Source organism: Vanessa atalanta, chromosome 15 (assembly GCF_905147765.1).
Source record: "Vanessa atalanta chromosome 15, ilVanAtal1.2, whole genome shotgun sequence".
Taxonomy (NCBI): Eukaryota; Metazoa; Arthropoda; class Insecta; order Lepidoptera; family Nymphalidae; genus Vanessa; species Vanessa atalanta.
In genome coordinates this window covers 6,471,080-6,492,691 of record NC_061885.1, presented here as the reverse complement: position 1 = coordinate 6,492,691, position 21,612 = coordinate 6,471,080, and the positions used below count along the sequence as shown (strand labels likewise).

Below are 21,612 nucleotides of genomic sequence, written 5' to 3'. Positions count from 1 at the left end.
AAAGTTATCGCTACTATAATGCAGTGTGACGGTTTTACTCAGAAGCGTGATGATTATATATGATATATATCTAGCATACATTTAACAAAGTTAGTTGGCTTATCGAGCTTGTCAGGCTTTTGTTGTGTTCTACTTCTATCTGATTTACTCTCGTGTAGATAGAATAAATCTTTATGTCTTCTGACACATAAAGGAAAAGGTTTTCCTATACGTATTCTACAAAATATATACATATATATTTAACATTTTTTTGTACATTTTCACATTGTATATATTTTTGCTATTCATAATTATAAAGCCATTTTTTTATGATGATGTGTTTATTGAAAGAAAACATAAAATGAACACATTTACAAGGTCTTCCTTTTTAAAATAAATTATTTAATTAAAAAAATATTTTTTCAGTAGGTATTCGTCCCAAAACATTTTTTTAACTATTATCTTAATCATTGTAATTATTTTTCAAATCATATCAAATGTGTTTTATTCGAGTAAACTTTATATGGAAGCAGTTTTGAATCGTCAATATTCAACACTACCACAGTTTCGGAAATCATCCGCGGAAAGCCTCCAACGAAAAAAAAGGCATAGTTGCTCCATAACCAGATTTACAATATTGTTAGTATTTAAAATGATTGTTCAATCAGTCGTGAATGGAACCCGAGCCTAAATATAATCAGTTTTTTTGAAAAAGTATTCTTTTAGTGAAAAATAAGATTTATTGATTAAATTAGTCTTAAGAATATTAAGTTTATAAATTAGTTAGATGGTACTTGGTTATATTTTCCAGTGTCATACCATTGCCCAAAAAAGTTCTCTGTACCGTATGCAAGCGGAAAGGAGGGGTTACAAGTGTTTTTATTTCATGTATAATAGTCATAGTATGTCTATTAACTTTTGTGGATTTTTTGGATATTCTCTATAAAACATAGAATTTTCATAAAAATATTGCGAAACACCCGTTAAAACGTTTTTTTTTGGGGTAATTATGTCCTAGAACTAACATTACAAATAGTTCGGAGAGCTTATTTCTGTAGAATTAATACAAATTCAATATCTGCGACATTACCACATAACAACATTCCATGTGACATAAGACCATGTAAATTACTAGTATAAACTAGTCTAGCCGTACTTACACATACATTGATCGAATTACATTGATAAATGGCACTACTTAGTTTCACTGCTATTTGGTTGGTATACAAATGGATGGCCCACTGAATTTTAAACCCAGGAGTAATCCTTAGAAAGGACCGACCGTATAGCTGTTTACCCGTTCGTCAATATAAAAAAATAGAGATGTATTATCTGCCAACAATACAATGTTGCAAGTCTTATTAACAAATTAAAGTAAATCGTTTATACATATTAAAAAAGTAGAGGTCCTAATATTAAACCCTGTGGTACATCAAATATAATAACAATAATTAATTAACCATGATTTTTATTGGCAAAATCGACATTTGTGGTTTTTGTTTGGGTCATTATTTTCAATTGACCTAAATAATTACTTTAACTTTCTTATTTAATTTTAATAGATCTTGAAAAGTAAGAAATTCGTCACATTTAATAAATATGACAGAAAAATAAAGATTTCGTTGCTAATAATTTAAGCTAGTATCCCATAAATCGCTGGTCTTTTAAAGTTTAATGATTTAAAAGCTTTTACTACTTCATAAGATCTTATTTAAATAGGGAAAGGGGGGAGCTTCACTGCGTAGTATTTTCAAAAAAAAATCTACCACATTCTTGGGAACGTAACGCTTAAATAAGCTTAGGGCGTCACTGGGTGACGCCTTAAGTCCCATAGTGGTAGATACTACAATATTAGAAAAATACTTTTCGAATTCGTTGCCTACATCTAAGTCTTCACTTATAATATTCCCTTTTATATTTATATCAAGGGATATTTGCCCTGCATCAGATTTCATTTCACCTGTCTCTGAATTAATAATATTCCAAGTAGATTTCATCTTATTTTTAGATTTTTAAATTCTATTTTTAATATACAACGATCAAGCTGTCAACTTGTTTAAATAACTGGGAATAAAATTTTATACATATAAAGGTGTACTTTATAAAACATTTTTATTGAAGACATTGATACGCAATTTATAACGCGACTTTTTGAAGTGTGATTAATAATTTGATTTTTAATTAATATTATAGACAGATACGAGATTGATTTATGTATCGTAAATATTGAGTTATATTAAGAAACAAACAAAATAAATAGTTTATATTATTAATTTAGCGATTAAGTCAAACGGTTAGAAAAGCGATCAAAAGTATCAAGCTATTTATTTAGTAATTAGGCCAAAATCGTATACCGTTCAAAGTTTAATAGATGAAAGCATTTTTACTAAAATAAGATATTTAATGGAAAAAGTTTTAATGGGATTTGATGAACGAAACGCTTCTAATATAAATTTCTTAAAAGCAATTTTGCCAGTCACAGAACCACATTTCTTTTCCATCTCTTTGCAAGGATTTGGGTCTTCAGACATACAAATATTTATTATTTAATGTGAGACTAACATATTAAAGACAATTACCTTTTAAAGTTTCGGAAAAAAAAAAATTTCTGCTGATCTATTTATACAAAATTAACAACAGCTACAAAATTAATTATTGTCAATGCTAAATAATATTTGTCATTGACACCATCAATATGATAGGTTTAAGGTATTTTAGGGCGCACATGAAATTTCGTCAATTGAAAATAATTTCGATTTCTTAATAGTTCATACGTACATGGAATCATCTTAGATATATATAGGTAAAAGCAAAACATTTCAATTATTTTTTTTCCTTTATTTGTCAATTTTTTTTTTGTTTAGCAACTACCGACGGCTTAAAGTATTAAATTATTAACTAAAAAAGGATGTAATTGATTTAAGAAGTAGAATGAGTTTGACACAATAATGCTTATTGTCGAATTTCGAACATGGAGCAAACACTACTTTACTACTATTATTTATAGGAATTATAGTGTGAATGTGAACGCAAATAAATAACGACCATTTATTTCTAGCTATAAATAATCAACTTCTTAGTATACATACCATTTATTTCACCATTAGTCATAGTAAGCCACATTAAAAACTGTTCGTCTGGGTCAAATTCAATATAGTTATTTTATTATATACAAGACCACTTTAATACGATATGATATATTGTTTTTATTATCCTAATATTAAAACCATTGGGCTTGAAATATATACTACATTTATTTATATATTTTGAAACTTAAATTAAAGTAATGCTTATTATTTTTAGATTATAAGTAAAGACAAAAGAAAACGTAAAAATCCTGATATTTCTATCCGTGATAATCACGTTATATTGGTGATGGTGACAGTTCTCATACAAATTAGGAAAAATTAATAAAGAAAAATTATTTTCGGTCTTAACATTCACATTTTAAACATTACTTCTTATTTTATTACTACTACTACTATTCAAGTACATATATCTACTGAAAACAAAACAAAATTCAATAAAATATAAATGTACCTGACACGTTCACCCTTAATGTCTTTCCTCGTAAGACCACACAGACATAAATTAAGGAAGAATGGCTCAAGTTTCGGCTTTAAGACCAGATTGTATAGATTAAATGTCCGTCTTAGAGAAGAAGCGACAATCGATGGTAAGAAATGGGTCACATTTCAGCCGTTTTCTCTCTTTGCTTAACTGTTTTTCTTTGTTCATTCTGTGAAAATCACGCTACTTTGATATTAAAGCGAATGAGTACGTGCAGCCTCGTCTCAAATGCAAGAATTCATATTCTTTGTGTCTCTTTAAAGCTGGGAAACTTATTTAACTAGGAGATAATAGTTAACGCTCGTAATTAATAGTATAACTTTGAAAGATAACAAAAAGCAATTTAGTTTATGTAGAAAAGTAGAGAGTATACTTACTTTTATTATCTTTCATTATTTTTTATTTTTTATTGTAAATAAAAAATACGCTAGTCGAAGAAACTACCATAAGTTATGTAGGTATGATAAAGTTTCGGTTTCACCGATTAACTTATAGCCACATCCCGTGATGAGGCAATAAATAAACGAATGATGTAAGCTTGAAGCCATAGCCGATGACTAACTAGTAAGATTGATGATTATGTCAGTTATACCGCATGTGCATAGTCATCAATCACATAGAAATATCTCTATTGCATTGCATGCATTCGATGCTATGCGTCCTCATTCCTCTCTTTAATAATTTCATCTTGCCCGGTTTAAACCGCAGGAGATATTAATGTTTGCAGAGCATTCAAACAATTTCCTAAAACGCTTCCAGCTCTCGACTCTATACATACTCGTTCATCGGTACACTTGCAATGCCCAAAAATTCTCCCAATTCGGGGAAAAAATCTTTTAAAGTAAACTCATAAGAAAATCCTAATTAAACTAGTGATTTTGTTCCAATAAAACTCACACAATACATAATATATACTAATGGTAAATGCCATAATTTCACAAAAACAAGATAGGTAAATTGAAATATACATTTTATACATAAAGTATAAAAAAGACAGCGGAGCAGTAAATACACTTCGCTAATATGAATATAAATGGTTGGTTAGAATTTGGCAAAATTGACACAGGTGAAAGAAATAAAGCTTGCTGATAAGTTAATATTATAATGCCTCACGTATATACCGAGACCCTTTTATCCCTTAAAACGCCACCCCAAGTCTGATGAGCTGCAAGATGGATGGCTTACGAGATACTTCATCCCGTGTACTCATAATCTTGGGTAATATATCGAGAAAAGAAATTGATAGGAATATATTACTTCTATGACAAAAAAAAACCTACTTATCTTGTTATCACATACCTTTTATAAAAGCTGTTGCAGTGAAGATTTCCTGAAAAAATAAAAAAAGCTATTTAAAATCTTCTTTGCAAATATGTAAAGTCATACTTCTTTGTTTATATAAGTACAATGTAAATAAAATCTTATATTCGGTAAAAACAGGTGTTAAGACGTAAGGGATATAAAATACTTGCAGATGTTACAAAGAAAAGTAACTTGAGCCAAATTCAGTGGGCGTTACATCGTTCACCGCCCTGATTCGTCTGACAGCTGATAAAAATGATAGTACATAAGCGAAAGATGTTCAATCTGTTTGCTGACTTATTTTTACTTTTTAAGTAGACAAACGACTCACTAAATACGTCCAATTGTTTTTTTTTTTTTAAATAAATTAAAATTAGTATTAGATATTGTAGAACATTTAATAGGTGTTATTTTTATGTAAAATTTGTTGCATAAAATAGTATAAATAAAATCTATTTATAATTTCTTAACATATTAAAAGAGCAGGATTTTAATCTAGACTATTATTGGAATTCTCCTCACGTATTCTGTCTAATGATGCCGCTCTTATATTAGCAAGTCAACCCTTAGAATTATATTACAAGGTTAAAAGCCGAAGTATTATTGGTTTGTCTAAATAAATATTTTTAGCCTAAATCCAACAATCTATTGACCTCATTCTAAAATTATATAAATAATACGTATTTATAAAGTTGAACTTCTGTCATAACAAGCAAAGTGTTAAATTATATACAACTAGCGACCGTACCCGGCTTTGCATGTATTTATTAATCAACATATGGTATAATTATAATTTATACTCTTAAAATAACTCAGGAATAATACTACCAGAGAAAAAACAAGAAATGGAGATAACTCCGGAACTGATGATCCAATTAATCTCTGTAGGAGATATTTAATTAATCAAATGAAATATCTCCTATATAAAATAAACAAATTTTACCTCTTTATAATACTTTCCTTGAAATAAAAAAAGTATAAAACTCAAACGGGCGAGCGAAACAACTGAAATCGACATCTGCAAAATACATTTGTCTCGTTTCCACAACTTTTTTATTCCCCATTGAATAAGTTGGGTGTAAACTGACAAACGGTTTTGTGCCTAACATAAAAAGCTATGATAATAACATAAAAATATCTCTTGCTTTTTAATTATAATATTTTTTTCTTTAAAACCAAATAAAAAGTTAAAAACATAGATAGGTATACAAAAAACAAAGTGGATTACTAGTTCATTACATTCAGTTTGAATATAACAAATTGCGCGTTCCGTATCAATATATGTTACAAACATTCATTTTCATATGAAACTGAAAACAAACGCTTGTCACAAATCAATGGGCGAAGATGTTATCTTGGTCACCGGTCACAATACATGTAGTCAAAAGCGACATTTAGGTAATTACAAGCCGGCAGCTTTCACTGGTATTGCCACGCTCGCGATACGCCCAAAGCTTACATATACATATATGTTTCATAAATCGATAGTCGGTACTGACGCCGCGGCAATATTACATATATGCAACAAATGGGCATACAATTCTCAATTCTCACAGGCAAATATTCTCGTTCGCATTTTATAACAGAATATAAACAAATAATCGCAGTTCCGCGATACGAACTCAAATTGATTTTGTAAATTGTTTTCGAAATATATTTTCCTCTTTTTTATCCGTATGTGGCTCGTAGACGTATATCCCTAAACTAACATTGTATTGCGGTCGAGCATAACGACTTCATTCCTCGGTCTCGGTCGATATAACCAAGTGAATTTTTAAACATGATAAATTTCTACGATATGCTAAATTTTGTTTAGTTAATATTGTATGATCATAAAATTAACTAAATTTAAACATTAGATATCTTAATTCAAAAAACTTAAGCACATTTATCTTTTATTTACATTAATATATAAAGGAAATGTTTTTTGTTTTTGGTTATTAGTTCTGTTACATTTTTACTATTGTTTATATTTCGTAAGCCTGCATTTTACTTTATTCCGTATGTTTATTTAATAATATATTTTCATCGACTTGGAACAAGAAAGAAATAACAAATGAATGTAGGTAAAGTAATGGTAACATAAAATAATATAAGAGTTATTTGAGTTCTTAAACATAGCTCGCCAAACATATGCATATATTAGAAGGTAACGAGCCCAAACGGAAAAGTTTAATGAGCTTTTTATAGATAAATTTCCACAAAATATAATTTCATAGTAATTTGTATACGTGTACATGTGAGATTAACTAGTAATTATATTCAAATATTTAGAATCTCTATAGCAATTGATATAAAACATTATAACAGTTTAAGTTTATTGTATTTTGATTTTATATTAAATTCATCAATCAGTTAATTCGTTTCAGTATAATATAATTTAATTTAGTATAATAAACATTAACTTATTTCAAGATTAATAGCATAAAATTAAACAGACATGTTGTATAAATTATAGAGAAAATAATGAAATGACCAATTTCTACAAAATATTATTCTATGTATTCATTTAGTTTTGGAATTAAAAAAAAATAAACACAAAATATATGCGATCGTGACTTATATGAATAATTAACTAAGTGCTTTTTCACATACAGGCAATCACTAAACACAGGACTGAAACAGAACGTGTATAAACTAATTCGATTTTAAATTTAACGTAATGTAAATAACACGAAAAACGACAAGTTACCAAACAATGGCAATATATGATAGATGATGATTACTACAGTGAAATATTTTTGAATTTACGTAATGACCAACTGAAAGTAACAATGACTGCCTTTTAAAATGCAATTTTATTTTAAAAAAGTCATGAATCAAAGATTTTATCTTTATTTATACAAGATTAGATCTAAAAAGTTCTGAATAAAATGGAGTATAATGACGTTATCTTCGTAATTTTAAAGAGAATTTAACCTCATCATTTCTTATCGTTTAAAGTAGATTTCATCATGCTGAGGATGGGACGAGAATAATGTTGAATAATTATTTTGTACAGAAATAAACCCGAATGAATTGAAAGTTACGTGCTAACGCAAAAATCAAGTAATTAGCAAATGAGACCCTTTGACTTTGACGTTAGCTTGTTCATTAACATACTATGAAATGTACAAAAATGGAACACAAAGTACTTTAATAGAAGTTTGAATACTCTTCGACCTTCTCGTACAGGGTCCGTACAGTCTATTCGCGAGCGATTGTTATTAACAAATGAGTAAGCAATACATTAAAATAGGCTCTCTTTTGTGATTAAAATATATTTCTATGCAACCGATTTAAACGTTTAAAATATTGTTATATAAATCTAGTTTTTATTGTAATTATTAAAAACAATTATTGAAAAAGTTGGTGTACATCAGCAACATCTAAATGAAAATACTAAGCGTATAATTTATATGTGTGAATAGGGTATTCACACATTCTATAATTATTTAATAATTAATGAATCGGTTGACAAATGCAACACAGTTTGTATTTTCGCAGTGTCATCGTTTATCATTTTTGAAACAATATTGTAACATAATAGTTCCTTAATTTTATCTCATCTTTATATGTGCGTTCGCGCAACATTCGTTAAGAGTTGAATCTTCGTACAATTGTTTAGTACAACAGTACTAGAACGTACTATAACTAAAGTATTCTAACGCGTTTTGGACATTACATAATATTTTATATTATATAGTTAGTAACAATAATATTCAAGAGCAAATCTAAAATTGAACAAACACGTATACATATATCTTAGTTCAAACAGAACAAATACTGATATTCAGGTTAATATTTTATTAACACAAATATAAATCATATATCTAGATACTATATTCCCTGTACTCTATGGAAAGGGTCACGTTATAATTGCTAGGATTTCAATATCTGAATATGTGGCCATAAAATAGGTGCCATAATTTCTGTCATGAAATAATTGTCATAATATTCGAATTAAAACACTCTATTATATTTGAAATTAGAATAAATTGATCGGTTAAAGTAAAAATATATTCTAATAAAAGTTGTAAAGATCCATCTTTATTTAAAAAAAAATAACTGTCAATTTAAAACCATACAACACTTAGACATATGATAAAAATATCTACTATCTATAATTTTCGCATACATGTATCCGAGTGAATCGTAAATTCAATAGTAATTGTATCGTAAGATTTACGGCAAAGGTAGGCATTGCCTAACTGTTATGGCCCTACCCAAGACGCTTATATCTCTTTATTTCTATCGTGGAACCCCTTTCTCATTTGCATACACTTTGCTGACCCTACACTGATAAAGCCCTTTTTATAGCAAGGAAAAGGATTTCAAAGTACATGACAAGTATAAAAGATATCTTATCTCACATATTTATACGATCTTTATATCAACAAAAAGCAAAGCTTACAGAGACTTACTGAGAAATGTAAGACATTGCTTTTTAAAATTATGTTTTAAAAAAATCCTTAAATACTCTCTCTCTGAATAACAAATTAAAAATGTGCCGGCTGTGGACATCATTATAGAAATAATGATGATGACGAAAATGTAAAAATGAACGTCGTAAACTTCCAAAGGGTCTCGAACCTTCTGTTAAAGAAATTTTGCATAACACGAGAGATAATGCAAAGCCCCTCGGTCTAAATAAGAATTCAAATTAGGCAATACCACGCGTATTAGTAGAGAGCAGTGCCTGCGAATTCATTATCGTCAATTTTGAATACACCGTCCTTATTTTTAATTATCTTGATAATTATATTCAGAAAATATATTTTTTTTATGCTAGTATTCCCTAACAATTAAGTCGATTAAGTTAATACTTATGTACAGCTGCTGTGGTCATTAGCCTAAAGGTTTCTGGCAATATACCATCAAAGAACATTAGATGGCTTGTGAGACGTATCGCGATAATTTATAGAGGCATTGCAAAACACGGCGGATTTTAGTTTTCTATACAAATAATTCTCATATATTGTATACATTTATACAAATTAACACTTCCAGGGACAGCACACTAGACACAATAGCTGAGCAATTGTTATGACGTGTACAGGCCTTCACTGTCCCAGAAAGTTTTCAAATAGAATATACAGGCTATTGACACCGTTCGACTAACATTTTACAAGTGACATGTTTTATATGGTTAAATTATATATGTATATGTATGTTACTTTCTAAGAAAATAGTTAAAATATATCGTTATATACAATATATTATAATTTTCGTCTCAAAAGCAAAGCGTATAAGAAATCGGGAAGTAATTTTTATAAACGTAATATCGACCCATCCCAACAGTCGCTCGCACGGGTACAATTAAGGTGTTATTTCGCTTAGATTTGGTGTATCTCTTTTGCCAGTCTTAATTACTAAGGAGCCGGGATTAACGAACGTCCAATTAAGTCGTAATGATATAATTAAGCTACCTATAAATATATTCCGTCTGTAATCATTTTTAAACTATAATCTTTATAAGTCTAAGATATAAAAACAAGCTAAAATTATTCTTCTTAATTTTAATAGACAAAAGTCTAAATATTTATAAGCTATCATTTAGATATCTATTGATACACTGATGTAGAAAAGTACAGGTATCGGTAACGAAAGGCACTTGAACGGGAGCGATAAAAATCGTCTGATCATCGTGACCGGTTCGGACGTAGACAGAACGGCGGCGTGAGGCGTGTCGATCAGAGCAATTATTGTGATTGCTCTTTTGCTGCTCCTCCTCAAATGTTTTTTTACATTAGAACAATGACATTAAACGATACCCAATAAACATTATACGTTGTCAATATCCATTTGTTATTTTTTTATGTAATATTACAAAAATGTTTTTAAGCTGTAAGTAGTTATTAACCGAGTAGGTTCTATTAATACTAAGCCAAATAAAAACACTAAATAAATGTATACTAACATGGGCTGCGATGCTAAATTTATCCTTAATAATTTCATGAAAATATATATCTTAAATACTTTTCATAAAAAACTCAAGAGAAGTTTTAAATTATTGTCAAAGACAAAGAATGAAAAAACCCTCTGCTATTGAATAAGTCTCGAAGAAAATACTTCTTTGTTCCACAAATAGAAAATCAACGCTATAAAATGATAAACTGTATGCAGCGCACTTATATATTTATAACAGAAAAGGTTTGTTTCTTCATTGTTTCGGAATTCGCTGAGAATCTACTAATCCGATTAATACATTTCGCATCATAATAACTTCCAGATTTAAGAACTTTGTCTGAATACTTTGATATACATGACATATCTAGTACAATATATTTTAGGTTCAGAATTTTTGATACACAAAGTCAATCTGAATGGTTTTTTTCGCAATCGCTAGAAAAACTATCAGAGGCATCGAATCTTCTAATAAGGACTTTGTAAGTTAAATACATGTAAGTTTAATGAATCTCACACAGCTAATAGTTATCTATAATAGATAAATAGAAAAATAAATTAGATAACAGAGGGGTAAGGTGGGTCTATGTTGGTCTGGGTAGGTACCACAAACTTATAGAATACTGCTGTATTTCAGTTCGTCACAACAAGCTTAAATTCTAAGTTGCCCTAGTAAGCCGCACATCAACAGAGCTAGGAATAGTAAATATTGCTCAAAAAGCTAACTTTTATAATGGTAAGCCACTTATCTATTGAATTTAATTATAAATAGTAATTTAAATATTTTTTTCAAACAAATATGTCACTTAAATTGTGATATCTATGTATTCCATTTTCAGATATATTAATAAAGCATGTTCAAAACACTAAGTATACAAACAATGATGTCGTCAAAAAAATGTAATCTTATACACTTTATTAAATATAGCAAAGTCTAAGTGCTACATTAGTTAGTAATATATTTACAAGTTCTGCAATTATAAAAGGGAAATATTGTTGCAAACTTTACTGAAGAAATTTTACGTATTAAACGGAATTTTCAATTTTAAATCAAATTATTCATAGCTGTTAACTTTCTATTTTGCATTTGATTTTCTCAATTAGGTGTCTTAACAGATCTCATCGGAATAAATAAGGAATCCGTGTAACAAAGTCTCGGGCGAAGCCTCCCCTGCGAGACGGACCATTGAACAGACTCGAATAAAGATATTATGTTTGAAAGTCTAAATACAGATAACTTGCCCTTTGTAGTGATTATATTAACTTAGAAGTGATTATATTATTTTATGAGATTCAGGAATGACAATATACTTTAATTGGAAAAACGAGAATATGATAAACGGTTATCTGTTATGCTGACAGCTTCTATTAATCATGAAACTAGAAAAATAATTTTCAATGTAGTAAAAACAAAACAGAAAATATATAAAATACGCTTTTTTATTAAAAAAACCTATTCATATGGAGAAGTATTTCTACCAACTCTCTATCTAATGGCTATTTAATGCAAGATACCAAATACACATAAATCTTATAAATTCTTTCGAAATAACGAATTTTCGTACGATATTCTTCTTCGTCGTAGAACAAAAGATTAACTGACGGAGATTCAACATTTAAAAACGCTGAAATAACATGGCAGGATTCGAAGTGAAATCTGAATTTGATCTACATTTCAAATACTTTAAACCATAATAATAAAAAATATAGAAGAGTGTTGATTTTTATAAAATTATTAGAAATATAAAAAACTTTTCGTTGGCAGCCGCAAAACTTTAAAGATTTACTTTTAACTATAAATGCGATAAATATGATCACTCAGGCTCACGCCTTTGTGACATTTCAGTGGGAAATCTAATCATTGCGTTTATTCATACAAGTAATACTAAGCATAATAATTTAAACCATAGGAATTTTGTATTATAATTTATTTAAAGTAAAGTTGTACTTGAATAATAAATAAGATAATTTTTTTTTACAGGTGGGATGGGTCTGATGGATAGTTTATTCAAACAATAATGCCCTAGGGCTCTGAATTTCGGTGCGTCACAGCAGCCTTAAACTTAGTTCCTATGGTAGAGACACATCGACAGAGTAAGGAATTGTAAATATTTCTTGCAAAGCCAAAGTTTTTATACGCAGTGATAAGTGATCACCACCTACTTTATTTATAAAATACATATAAAGTTCGTCGTATGTATATGTTAAATTATTTATCGTTTATAGTTTTGAAAGGATCGCTTGGAATGCGCCTGGACTTGTAATTTTCTCTCCAACTACGTTGACATAATATATAGCTCTATCTCAAGTTGTATGCAATATAATTCTACGTCATAACATAGTTAGTTCTGAAACATTAAACTATCGAAATATGTGATTTCCATATCAGTTTTTTTTTATTCAAAACTTGTGTATCAATCATTCAAAAGGCATCAATCAAAATGCATTAATAAATACTAATATAAAAAAAAACTATTATTTTTTTTCAAAATTAAACAAAAATACTATATTTTTTTACAAAATATGTGTTCGTTTATATAAGACATTTGTACACAATTATGTAACACAAGCTGTTGTAACAAATCTGTACAAAATGTTCGTAGTGCAACAATGTTCTTGATAGCGGAAACACGTTCGCCTGATATGAGCAGATTAAACTGAACAAGAACTGAACGATGGAACCGTCTCGAATTTCATCTAAATCTATTTTGTAATCCAACTTTCTCATACGTGAAACGTGAGCTACATTAGTAGTTCTGGACAAAAATTCATAACACGTCCTTGTAACTTTTCACCACGTTCTAAATTAGGATAAAAGCAAAAAAATTGCATAATTCTGCTTATTCGGTTACTTAAATAAAAGTTAAAGCTTGTTGAAAGCGATGACCATTTCAGTCTTTTAGAATAGAAAAAAAGTTAAACTTTGAATCCTTAACGATAAGCTCACTTTATTGGCTGGAATATCACAAACCACTTTACCTTATCTCTTTAAAGTAGTTTCATTTGAACATTACCAGTATGGCCCTCGACTTTCAAAAGTTTCAATATGGAAGCAGATTGTAAAATTTTAAATTGGACGATTACGTTTTTTAAAGTCTTAAAAGTAAATTTATAGGACGATGCTGATTCCCACAATGCTATAGAGCTACTCATTCATGAAGACGCGTTAAATTATAGTTTTATTATTACAAATATAATGTAATTCTTTTTTTTATACATACATATATACAGATACAGAAAGGCGGACAAGCAAACGAGCAACGGTAAGTAGTCACCACGTCCCATAGACAGTGGGGCTGTAAGAAATATTAGCCATTCCTTAAATTGCCATACGCCACCAACCTTGGAAACTTAGATCTTATATCCCTTGTACCTGTAGTTACACTGGCTCACTCACCCTTCAAACCAGAACACAACAATACTGAGTACTGCTATTTGGTGCTAGAATATCTGATGAGTACCTACCTAGACGGAGATGCACAAAGTCCTACCACCACCATTATTTTGCTGTATTTACTCTTATGTTAATCATCACACGCACGCTGAGACATCTTCATAACTCACACTAATGCACTACGATAATTTAACCTAGAGCGGCTCGCCTTCGTTAGTGAAGAGAGCTATACTAGCTTACTTTCAAGTAAATAAATCTATCCTCAAATACACGAAACTTAAAATTATTATTTCTTTGTTTTCTTTTCGAATGCAATTCTAAGCATGCAGTTTTTACTACCTTGGTTCCTTAAATATGTTTATATGAGGAAATAAAATTCTTAGAAAATTCTTTTCAACCATTTCTGCTTTAGCAAATCTTTTAGGAGTCTATGACGTAAAAGTGCGACCGACAAAAGCTTTTTTTAATAAAAACATCTACGCCGTTGACAAAATATAAAATAAAAAACTTATAATATTTTAAAGTTCGCCAATGTGTACATTTCGGTTTTAATTTGAACGTAAAATTTAATCCTAAAATGCAGTATATGTGAATATATCTACATACCACAATTACATAAATATATTTATACAGAATCATACACGAAATAGGATCAAATATTTTGAATCAAATTAACCACTTATTATAAATTTATCAACTTTATAAAACCCTGAATTTCATAAAAGATAAAGATTTAAGCTGTGTAGCCCGCTTAGGATATTATTATTAATGTATAGGACATTTATAATTTGCTGAGCAAAGACTCGCTCCGTTTTCGAAGAAAATTTTATGAAGCTTATTCCATCACATAACATCTGACACATGCAAGTCCTCACTGCCGAGCCCGAGATTAATAATAATTAACACAAATTTACTTGATGATAGGACTTTGTACTCATCCGTCTGGGTATGTACCATACACATATCACTTATTCTACCAGGAAACAGCACTTAGTATCGTTGTTTTCTGGTTTGAATGGAGTGACGTAGAGTCGTTCATTTATGAAGGAATTATTAATATTTCCTGCAGCGGTTACCGATAGTAACCGTCAGATTTGCCGTTCCAACTTCCTACTAAATAGAATAAAATAAGAACATAAAAAATAATTGCGGTACCTGTCTGAATTTGAACTCACGATCTTCGATAAAAATACACGTGCTCTATCTAATGGGCCTTACGGCTAGTAAGATTATTAATACTAAACATTAATATCAAATTTAGCTACAGTTAGTAACACTACGTAGTTTTTACGCAGTAATTATACTAATACGAGATATCTTTCAAATAAAATGTAATTGACAACCAAACATGCACTGAATTTTTTTATTGTGTTCATTATTGTAATATTTTCATGAAAGTTTCATAATTACTAGTAATGAAAAGCTATTGTTATAAAAATTGCTAGTTATTAGGAACGTAAAAAGGGCTTTTAAACAGTTGTATTGATTTAAATATTACGATTATTATAGCACAGAAATTTACATAATATATTTTTGGTTGAATTTGTCTTACGAAAATTTCATTACAGCAAGCTAAGAGTTGCAAAGGTGCATCGGGATTTCTTCGCGAACTATCAACAAAGCTACTCCGAGACGGTTTATCTTTCTAATTAAAAAGTTTCGTCTTAACATCTTCATTGTATGAAATAAAACTTGAAAAAGTTAATTGTTGTTACTATAGACAAAAAAACTACTTTTATAAATCAAATCCTGTTTATAAAAAAAAAACTAATCAAATCATCAAATAACTTTGTTTTAACCGACCGAACTTAATACGCGACGTAGCGTTTTATGAAAACACTCCATCTGATTACTTTAAACAACGATACAAATAATATAAAAATCGTCAAACAATAAAATAATAAAATATCTTCACAACAAACATTTGTTGAGCATTTTAAGGTTTAAATGGGTTCATAAATCAGTGAAATCTGATAAATGTTATCTATTCATTGACTCGTAGGAATAAATGTACAAAATCAGAGACAAAAGAAATGGCAAGCATCGGGTTTTAATCTGGGACATAACGAAAACTTGTACATCCACTAAATATATAGCATTTCGGCCAACTTTTTGATTAATAAATATTTTCCTCCGTGATTCGAGCGTTTCGATCACGAAAATAATTTTTACGTGAAAGTATTCACAGCAGTCGCTTGCAAACTATTTTCGAATCGCAGTTTTTCAATAGTTTTGTAATACTCAGACTCGACGTAGTAAGTATCTGTATCGTATATTCGGTGGAATACTACGCTAAGCCATCGCCATCCAATCACTTTTCAGACTTTCAAAGCTGTCGGGATTAAAATGATCGCAATTTGTAATTTCAGCTTAACAGTCGAGATGAGGGTGATAATATTTTGAAATATAATATGCAAATTTGTATAAAATCATAAATTATACATGATACCTTAATATGATGTTAACCTTTTCCCTCTTAATAATGAACACAATTAAGATCAGCTTTGACCGTCCTAGATGAATTTCTAAGTCACGCTGCCATGTCTTTAGACTTTATACGTTCCCATGATTTAGAATACTTTAGGTATATACGTGTATGTAAATAATTAAAGTGGAAATTTTAGGTACATACGTGTACTATGTACCTAAAATTTCGGTATATTACTTTCGAGTCGTACTTTATCACATACGCTTCTTGATGGTTTATGGGTCACGCAGTTTAGTAATTCAAGTTCCCAAAACTTAACCTATTGAACGGATTATAGAAATGTGTTAAGTCTGTAACAGCTTTGACCTTATCTTTCAGCTAGATGTAAAATATTATACTTTTTCCTTGAAATTTACAGTTTAGTCTTAATTTAATAGTATCTCATAAATATCGAAACTATATATTATTGTACACTTTTATAATTACAAAGTACATAATAAAATAATATTTTTTCTGAATATCATTAAAATTCAATGTCACCGACGTCATATAAGCTTTTTAATAAATGTTATTAACTTATTATTTAACATACTAAGTTTTTTTTTTGGGGTATTATTAATAAATTAAGTGTTCAATACACAATTGATATATTAACACATTAAAGGTATACGATCGAGAAATACATTATCTCACAACGCAATACACATTCAACAGGTATATCGCTGTAGTGATAGACATCCTTCAAGCCAATGCTAACAGCGACCGTAACGGCGAGCTACGGTTTGCTACGTAGCGCTACGGGGTTCTACGCTGGACGTAGGCGTGGGCGTGCTACATTAACCGCGCGTTTATATCTCGCTTACCGAGATACCGTTAGACAATAAGAATTACTTACGCGAGGAGCACGGTCCAGATCGGGATGCAACACTTGTAGTAGCGTGTGAGCCCGCGTGGCCGGGCTGTGGCAGACTGTTGCTCCCAGGGCCGCTTCACTTGTTACGTGCTACCCGCCGCCCTGCGCCCCTGCACGCTTACCCTGGACTACCTCCCTCCCCATCCCGTTCCACCGCCTTCACCGCGCGCCTTCCACCACACCCGCCCCGGGAACCCCACCCCGCATCCGCTCACCAATATCACGGATCTTTCACTTTGCAGCGTCCTTACTCACCTAGGCAAGGTATGTACCTTGATATGTATCAAAAACAACCTTCTGATTTGAAAAACCACTCAATGCTATTAAGTAAAATATTCTAATTCAATAAAATTTAATGAATAATATGAATCTAGAAACTGTATCCTTAACACCATTGCCTCGTTTCCGTCTGTGTACTATGCTTACTTATATTCGCTGAATACAAATCAAACAAAGTATTCGTTTACAAAAAATCATGTTTATTTTTAAATTAAACTGAAAAGTTTAAAAATTCCATAGGTTAAACAAATAAACCGAGTCATTACAAATAAAGATCAATCAGTTAGAGTAAAACATATAACTAGTAATTTTTAGATTAAATATTAACCTTTATAAATGTCATAATTACTATACACATTATATACACAAGTAAAACTAAATCTTACGTAAACTTGAATAACATGGATTATGAAATAATTAGGATAAAATGCCTCATTTACAAGATATTTTGCGGCGACGACAACCTTGACTTATAAATAAGTAAGACATAAGTTGCAAGGATATCACCATAATTAAGAGGGTTGTCAAAGGATCTAAAAAGTAACTAAGCAGTATTTTGTTAATATTTATTTACTGTATTACTTCTAATCCTAATCTTTTTCTTTCGTCACATGAAGAAATTAAACCATGATTTTTAATATTTAAATCTAGAATACTCAACGTTCACTTAACCGTAGAACTTCTGATGCTATTAGATAGAAACTTGAATGTTCGATTAATGTGGCAGAATTACTGAGTTACCTAACTTAATTACTCGGCTTCATGTGTACCCACAGTTAGTTGTGTTCGCAGTTAGATCATAGAAAACAAAAACTATAATAAGTATCTAAGTCAAATGTTTCTAGTACAATTCCGTAATAAAGTGAATAAGACTACTTTGTTCGAAACAAAAACATGAAATAGTGTTTAATAATCTAATATATTAATTTAAAATAAAATAAAAAAAATATATTTACAATCAATTGTATTAAAATTTTAACCCACCAATAATCTCAATTACAATTAACTCGTTTATTAATCCGATATATAAATCAATGTTAACACCACTCAAGTATTGTATTCTTGGTACAGTCGTAAATAAATCCAGCTTTGCTCTTGCAACCTAGTTTCAATTAGGAAATTGCTAAGATTAGTATCCCTTCTAGAAAAGTCGATCTAATATTCTGTGTATAAACGATAACAAATCTTTGAAGGGGTATTTTTTTAAATCTTTTTCAATTACGTGAATAAATAAATGACAATACTTACACACCTTCTTTTAAACTAGAAAAAATATTAAGCTGAGACGGCATATCTAGTGATTGTAATTATGAATATTATATTTATAAAAAAAATATTACAAAATATAAATAAGTAATTCGATATTATTTAATAACAAAAGTCCTGATGCGTACAGGTAATATGTCATAAAGGTTTTAACATAGAATATATAACTTTTCTTAAAAAAAAAAGGTATATAAACAACTATTATACATGTAGCATGCAGCTAACTAATTTTGTGAGCTTTGCTTATTAATAATTAATAATATATAAATATTTTTACCTAATTAAGAAAACATTTTTCTTATATGTCTATTTTCAGAAGAATCTAAAGCAGATTATCCCATTCTATTAACGGAAGACGTATTGGCGAATGTCATTTAGGAAGCTGGTTGAATGTAGCCATTTAGTAAAATAGCTATCCTGTTAATTGAATGGCTAATTGAGCTAGTTATCTGTGACATACATATACATATACTAGACTCATAATTGAGCACAAATTGTACTAAAACTCCATACCGCACATCTCTAGCTTTGTTTCAACGGTTTGTTCAGATTCTATTCTTGCAATGCCTATAAAATTTCTGGTCCAGATTTTTTTTTTCAGTAAAAATTTTTGTCGCTTACAATCCGCAATTCGTTTATAATAAATTAGATTAGTAATAATAAATACAAAAATAAATTAAATCAAAACCGTCTATTTTCCCAGTTCGTGAAACATAAAAACACTTATTAAATGTATATGCTTTCGCAGAGTTTTCTGCAACTATCATAGTAATCTGCAAATAGAACGGTTTTTTTTTTAACATCTCTAATGGTAAATCTGTTTTGAATCGGTACCAATAAACAAATAAGTATATTATAATGCCGTTTATCTTTAAAAATAAAAATAAAAACGTGATCTCGTGATCATTCTAAGTTAAATTTAATAAGCTTTATAATTAACAAGAGCTTATATTGAAATATGAAAACTGGTAAAATACAAGAAATAATTGCAATAATGTACCCGTGATATATGTGAATTATGAATATATCAGTCATACTTAGTTTGACAGCACACTAATCAATAGATGAGCGATGTCAACCGCGTACGTACTCGGCATATCGCGATAATCCGCAGAATTAAGCCAGGAACACGTCTTCTCTCGAAGCAAATCGCATCGATCATGCAGGTGGCCTCACGCCAATTACTCGGCGATAGCTATCGCAGATTGGATTTTTAAATATAACTTCTAAATTATGGTAATATTTTAAGTCGTTACGTAATAATCAGCTTACAAAACAACTACAGCAAGAGATAAGTAACCTTATACTTAATAGCGTACTACATTGTTTCAATATAAAGATCGAAAGTATCTTATACACAAATTAAGGAACGCGAATACTTATAAACGACGTCACATTTATTATGTAGTATGAAGGAGTCTTATCAATAACATTACTTAAATAGTATTTAATAAATAACGCTCTTTGTGCTGCTGTGAATTAGAGACGCGTGGCTTTCTGTCTTGTGAATTTCATATTTATACTCGTATTTGAATATCAAAATTCATCATTGATTAAATATCAAGGTGTACATATTTTGTATAGCCCATCCATCAAGTTTATCAAAGATGGTTTAGTAAAGAAAATTGTATTAAAAATGTTTAAAAAAAGGTAAACTAATACAGTAATAGGTTATAAACATATCAGAATCCTATTGCTATAATGACTCTACTAATCTTAGTATTACTCTTATGTTACTATTTAATGATTTCATCATCAATTTACCTATCAACATAAACCCGTCATATGTATTGTTTCCTGTTAATACCACGCCGGTCGATCAGCTAGCTTATAAAGTACCCCGAGGTCCTGAACCGAAGTTCTCAAGTAGCAACCCAATGGGAGGAACACTGCCAAGTGTACACATATATTCTCGTACCTCGGATTGTACGTTAAGCCGCTCGCTTGTTTTGCGTTTGAGCTCTTTCAGGTCGTGTCGGATTTCCCGTCTCATCGGATTATGAAAGTCAGAGAATAGAGAGTACATTATGGATTACGCAGTGACTTGTGCACCATAATGTATGTCTTGCGCACTTGGCTAATTCCCTTTGAAAATTTCATCATATTCACTCCGTGTGCTCATGCATCGTTCAATCGATTGATTTGATAGGTTTTATTGACACTTGCATAAACATTTTTGAAATAAGATCATCAACGTTCACATACAAGAGGTAGCACGTGAATCGTATATGAAAATAAAAAGTTAAATAAAATAATTCTAAAAATTCAATAGTTTATTTAAAATTTACTTGATTTTTAACAGATTATTCATGATTTCGTCTTAACAACATTAAGGAGCTTTCAACTTCAGATGTAAGTGTGAAGAGACTTATTTTCAGACCACAAATATGAAGAAATTATGTTTATTAAGTTATGAATATTATTAAATAACTTATTTGGATTATTTCAGTCAGCACTGGCCCTAGGGAAGCGCGAAGTCGCTGTAGGCGCCAGTCAAGTGAGTGTCCCCAAAATGCCAATGACTTAAAAAGAAAAAAATTATAAGCATCTTATGAAACACCGGTTTATTCCTAGATAAGTTCAAAGTGACATGAG

At 30.0% G+C, this 21,612-nt stretch overlaps 1 protein-coding gene across 1 annotated transcript in view; it reads right to left on the bottom strand.

Annotated features, from left to right (window-relative positions):
- LOC125069302 (regulating synaptic membrane exocytosis protein 1) overlaps positions 1 to 17,521 on the bottom strand; it is a 119,708-nt gene extending 102,187 nt beyond the window's left edge. The window contains exons 1-2 of the mRNA XM_047678744.1: positions 17,455 to 17,521; positions 4,849 to 4,879 (exon numbers count right to left, since the gene is read on the bottom strand). The gene's annotated coding sequence lies outside the window, so the exon portion shown is untranslated. The remainder of the gene's footprint in view (positions 1 to 4,848; positions 4,880 to 17,454) is intronic.
- Positions 17,522 to 21,612: the final 4,091 nt, after the last annotated feature.